We start from the raw sequence: 6,017 nt of genomic DNA on the forward strand, positions 1-6,017 counted from the left end.
TTCCAACAATGTCTCTTCTCTACTTCCTAAGGAAGTAGAGAAGAGACATTGTTGGAACTGGCAACAGAGGAGAGAGGAGAGTTCTGTATGGATCACATGACCACATCGTTGAGGAGCGACCAAAGTCACATGACTGAGAAGATATTGGACCTCACTTTGGAGATCATCTACCTGCTGACCGGAGAGGTACGTCATGCTTCATAGACCTATGAATGTGGATGGCATGTTAATATCACCCTAACAAAAAGTGAAGGAGGAGAGGAGGACAAAGTTCCTTTGGAGGATTTCCATATAATATATAAATAAGGCGTGAGTTCTATCTACTGTTGGTAAGGGTATATTGGCCTTACTCACTAGAAGTGTCACGTGTGGGTAGGAATCTCACTGAGTGGATCACTTCATGATTTTATAATTTATGAGCACGAGTGTTTTATTACCTTTTTTTTTTTGGAAGGTTTTCACAAGTGTTTAATATATATTTTTTTCACTTAAATGCTGCACAATTTTATGATACACATTTGTGTGTGCATGTATGTGTATATATAAGTATTATATATATATATATATATATATATATTTTTTTTTTTATTTTTTTTTTTCTCTGGTGATATTATGGTAATGCACTATTGTGAGTTTCTTTATTTTTGAGGTTTTTCACAACAATCAACACTGCAAGAAATACATCTTCTTTAATTCTACTATTTTCTTCTTTTTTATCGAGACACTGGACTTTTTATTATTTGGTTTAAATCACTGAGACACTGGACTTTATGATTTTGTATAATTATATGGGGAAAATTTTGTTGTTGCACATATAGCTGGATTATTTGTTGAAAGAGGGTAGATTCTTGTTTGGATCTATTTATTTAATAGTACCTCCATGCATCTCCACTAAGTAGCAGCATGTTTTTCTTTGCAGGTGCAGGACGTTGTGCGATTACACACCTTCCTGCACCTGCTCAGATGTGCGATTACACACCTTCCCACACCAGCTCAGATGTGAAACAATAACATTCTGTGATTACTTTACTTTTTTTTATCCATGCAGTGGGGCTGTGCCCACACTGCACAGTTTAACTGCTCGGTTTTATCTAGGGGATTTGCAGAGCAGAGATATACTTACCTAATCCTCCAATTCTATCAGGCCCAGCAAAAGACCAGTCCCTGCCATTCCTGCCTCCTGCAGTCTAGTGGTCTTGTGCCGCGGACCGTTCCTGATGTCATTACAGCCATAGACCGGTTCTGGACATGAGGATGGCAGGATCAGTCCACTGCCGAACATGGCAAAGCTCCATTTCCAGAGAATCAAACAAGTGGGTGTGTATAAGCTCTGCATTCACCCATGGAAAAATCAAGCAGTTAGCCTATGCAGTGAGGGCACAGAACCACTGTAGAGGGGAAAATAAATGTCCTGGACTTCTACATGCGTGAACACTACCTAATTTTATGAAAGTAGTGGTTTGTGGGTTGGGTAAAGTCCTATGTGCTGTAATTCTCAGTATCTGTCCTTATTCTGTATGTACGGACTCTGCTCAGTACCATTTCTCCTGTCCTGGATGCTGGATGTAATTCTTGGTATCTGTTCTTATTCTGTTTGGATGGACTCTGCACAGTCCCACTTCTCCTGTCCTGGATGCCGGGTTTAATTCTCGGTATCTGTTCATATTCTGTTTGGATGGACTCTGCACAGTCCCACTTCTCCTGTCCTGGATGCCGGGTGTAATTCTCGGTATGTCCTCTTATTCTGTATGTATGGACTCTGCACAGTCCCACTTCTGTCCTGGATGCCGGGTGTAATTCTCGGTATGTCCTCTTATTCTGTATGTATGGACTCTGCACAGTCCCACTTCTCCTGTCCTGGATGCTGGGTGTCATTCTCGGTATCTGTCCTTATTCTGTATGCATGGATTCTGCACAGTCCCACTTCTCCTGTCCTGGATGCCGGGTGTAATTATCGGTATGTCCTCTTATTCTGTATGTATGGACTCTGCACAGTCCCACTTCTCCTGTCCTGCATGCCAGTTTAACACAAAATCAGTGAATGTGCTGCCTTTCACAAGATGGTGCTCTGTGCACCTGCCCAGTAATGTTAGTACACCATCCTGTGGTTGTCAGTGCATTCCCTTTTTTTTTTTTCTCTCTGAACTTTAAAAAAAAGTCAGGGTGCTGCTTGACGCAACATGGTGCCCTTTACACCATAATAGCCAAGCCGATCTTACTAAGCAGGTGCAAAGGGAACCATCTTGTGGTAGGTAGACTGCAGCACACTCACTTTGTATCTGTTCAGTTTGCACATTGTGACTAAATAATAGCCATCCTTACTGAGCAGGTGCTATAAGGGCACCATCTTATAGCAGGCAATGCACTTTTTTAACCTGTAAATTGTATACTAAGAAAGTTTATAAAATGTTTTTTGAGCTGAAAGGTGTCCACGCAGAGTTTTTTTGTTTATTTTTTTTTTCTGTGACCAGTAATCCTGCTGAATTGTTGCTCCCGTGGAATTATCTGCTCACCATTGGTCTATAGAGAACCAGGTATTAAACAAAAGGTCTTACAATTCCTTTTTTTCCTGCCTCAAGATGGTGCTTTCTGCACCTGATCAGTTTGGACATGAATACTGGACAAAAGCCAGCCTTACTGGGCAGGTGCATAGGGCACCATCCTGTAGCAGGCAGCACACTCACTGGAGTTCTTTAAAAACTGTTAGAGAAGGAATTTTATGACTTTTTTTCTTTTGAAATATATAGCCAATAACATTATAGCTAATACCCTGTCCCAAGGATCAGTAGAAAATACAGAGATAGCATGAAAATACAATATTACTCAGGTTATGGAATGTCAGAGGCAGTGGAGGGTTTGGCCAGCCATTTGGACCATACTCTATCATATTTTTTGGGGTATCCTCTGTGCATATACTGTAAGTATCCTTATAAAGTGGTAAATTGGCATTAATTATCCGCTTCCATGACATAACAGATGGAGGAGCAGGTTTTGTCCAGTTCAAAGTGATGGCCTTTCTAGCGTAGAACAATAATAGGCTAATCCGGGTATGTTCAACTACAGTGGGCAGGAGATCACTAACCAGACCTAACAAATACACCAACATAGAAGGTTGTAGGGGGACCGAGGTCAACTTATTGCACAAGGATATTACTTCCTTCCAGAAATCAGAAAGTGCAGCACAATGCCAAAACACATGGGCAAAATCTCCCGGTGAGCCCCCGCAACGCCAACATTCAGGTAGGTGTGAACTCATTTTATGAAGCCTATATGGGGTGTAATGGGCCCGATGTACTATCTTGAACTGGATCAAACGGTCCCATAGAGAGACCAGAGAGCGAAAAGGCAAATCCCAAATATCATCCCAGTCGTCATCATCTAATTCCGGGACATCCTGCAACTACCTCTCCCGCAGGCTGCCCAGAGCAGGTAGGGAACCCCATAACAGGTGTGAGTACAGATAGGAAGTAGGTTTCACCAAACAATCAGACAGCAAAACCTCTTCTAAGACTGATTGAGTTAGCCAAAGGGCAGAATGAAGGAATTGAGTACGAAACGCATGGGAAAGCTGTAAATATCGAAATAAATAGGCAGGAACATTATAAGTAGAACAAAGGGTAGACAGAGGAGAAAGGGTGGATCCAGTGACAATTTGTGAGATTAATTTGATATTAAATTTGGTCCAGGCATGGGGCTCAGGTAACATGAATATATGGGGCAGGGTAGGATTTAGCCATAATGGGGCATTCAGAGACACAGCTAGCTTGGGATAATGTTCACAGGTCAAACCCACCCACCAGGCCCGTAGAGTGGTAACCATAGAGGGTGTCAACAGATATGGGGCCCAGGGTCCCCTATGTAAAAGGAACCTCAGAGCCACCAATGAACGCAGAACCGCAGCTCCAAACCCGTGGAGGGATTGGAAGAATTGGGGGTCAGCCACCAGGCTGCCGTTACCAGTTGGGTGGCCAAGAAATATTTGTAACAGTCCAGAAATGCGAGGCCGCCTTGAGCCTGGGGCTGCATGAGGGTAGAAAGCTTTTACCTGGGAGTATTGGGGCCTCAGATGAAGGAGAAAAATAGGTGATTAAGATGGGTAAAAAAGGATTTGGGGATCTATTGCGTAGAGTGTCAAAATAGGTAAGTGAATTTCGGCAGGATTTTCAGTTTAATAAGGTTGATACGCCCAAGGAGAGATAGAGGTATGGATGCCCATGTCTTCAGCTTCAATTTAAGATCTTGCACTATCAGAGCTAAGTTTAAGGAAAGAAAGTCCGAGGCCTGATGAGAGATCACGACCCCCACCCACTGCAGTTGGATAGCGGGAAGGGCCTCACCAGGAGTCTGGGGTCAATGGGAAACAACAAGGATTTCGCCCAGTTGACGCAGAGACCCGTGACAGGGGCAAACATGTTCAAGACAAGGAGAGCCCCAGCCAGCAATGGCCTAGCGTCATTCAAGAACAGTAGAAGGTCATCAGCGTATAAGGCCTCCCTCTCCTCCAACCCGCCGACGGAGGTACGGAGAGCCTCCGCAGTGGGCTCCACTGCAATGGCAAAGAGAGTCGGAGAGAGAGGGCAACCCTGCCAGGTGCCTCTGGATAGGGAAAAAGGGGCCGACAGGCCACCATTCAGATGGACCGCCGCAGTGGGGTTGGCATAGAGGGTCTTAAGCCATGCAATGAAAATTAGAGGAAAACGTATTCTGCGAAGTACCTCCCATAGGAATGACCATTCCTATAGTATTCCTAGGAATGACCATTCTATAGTATCAAAAGCCTTTTCAAGATCTAAGGAGGCCAAGACTCTATTACCCATATTATCATGCACTGCGTGAATATTCGTGAACAATCTACGTATATTAATGTCAGTGGCTCTGCGTCATAAACCCAGTCTGATCTGGTACAATAATGGTAGGTAATATCGGTTGCAATCTTAAGGATGGAAGCTTGGTTAGGATCTTAAAATCGGTATTTAGCAAAGCGATGGGCCTGTAGGAGGCACAGGAAGTGCGATCCTTAGGGGTCTTATGAATTAACACTACATGAGCATGATCCATAGAGGAAGGCAACTTTTCCATAGACAAACTATGTGTGTACAAAGAGGCCAATAGCGGGGCAAGCAGATCACTGTGAGTATTATAGAGCTCAATGGGGAGACCATCTGGGCCAGGGGCCTTCCCAGAGGTATACAAATGAATAGCTGTAGAGACCTCCTCAGGAGTTATGAGCCTCACCAAGGCCTCACACTCCACATCTGAGAGCCATCCCAACGCTAACTAATCCAACAAAATGGACAGATCAGAAGCCCAAAAATCGGAGGGCAGTTTGGAGGCATATAGAGTACCGTAAAATTGTCAAAGTGTCTAGAATGTCTAAAAAGGAGGAAACCATCTCCCCTGAGGAGTACTAAAGCTGAGAAAATATTGTAAATGGCTGATCGTGATGAGCTAGTATTGCAAGGAGCCGTCCATTATGGTCGCCCTGTTCAAACACTCTTTGCTTACTATTAAGAAGTTGCAATCTGATAACTTCCTTCACATGCAGATGTAGTGCTCTCTTGGCCTTGGCTTGGAGATCAAAGGTTGGTGTAGTAGAATCTGCATCATACTTGGTACAGCAGTCCTTCACAGACTCCTGGAGAGTATGGGAGGCAGATGCATGAACTTTACGGATTGCAGCAACAGAGGAAATGTATTGTCCTCGGGTGTATGACTTAAAGGCATCCCAAGTGACATCCGACAGGATGACCCGACATTATTCCAAAACTCATTTAGTAATGGCGGAATAGCATTTGTAATGGATGGGAAATCCAGTGGGGTCCCAGTCGCCAAAGGGAGGCGGTACGAGAAGGGGGGGAGCGGAGTCTCAGGGCCAGCGGACATTGGTCTGACAGCCCGCTAGTTAGGTAAGAAGCAGAAAGGACATCTGCCAATAATGCAGGATTAGCAAAAGCCAGGTCAATTCGGCCGGAAGTTTTGTAAGACGCAGAATAACAAGAATAGGAACGAGTGGTAGG

The sequence above is a fragment of the Staurois parvus genome, unplaced genomic scaffold (genome assembly GCF_062004578.1).
Source record: "Staurois parvus isolate SC_StPar_1 unplaced genomic scaffold, SC_StPar_1.0 ptg001168l, whole genome shotgun sequence".
Lineage (NCBI taxonomy): Eukaryota > Metazoa > Chordata > Amphibia > Anura > Ranidae > Staurois > Staurois parvus.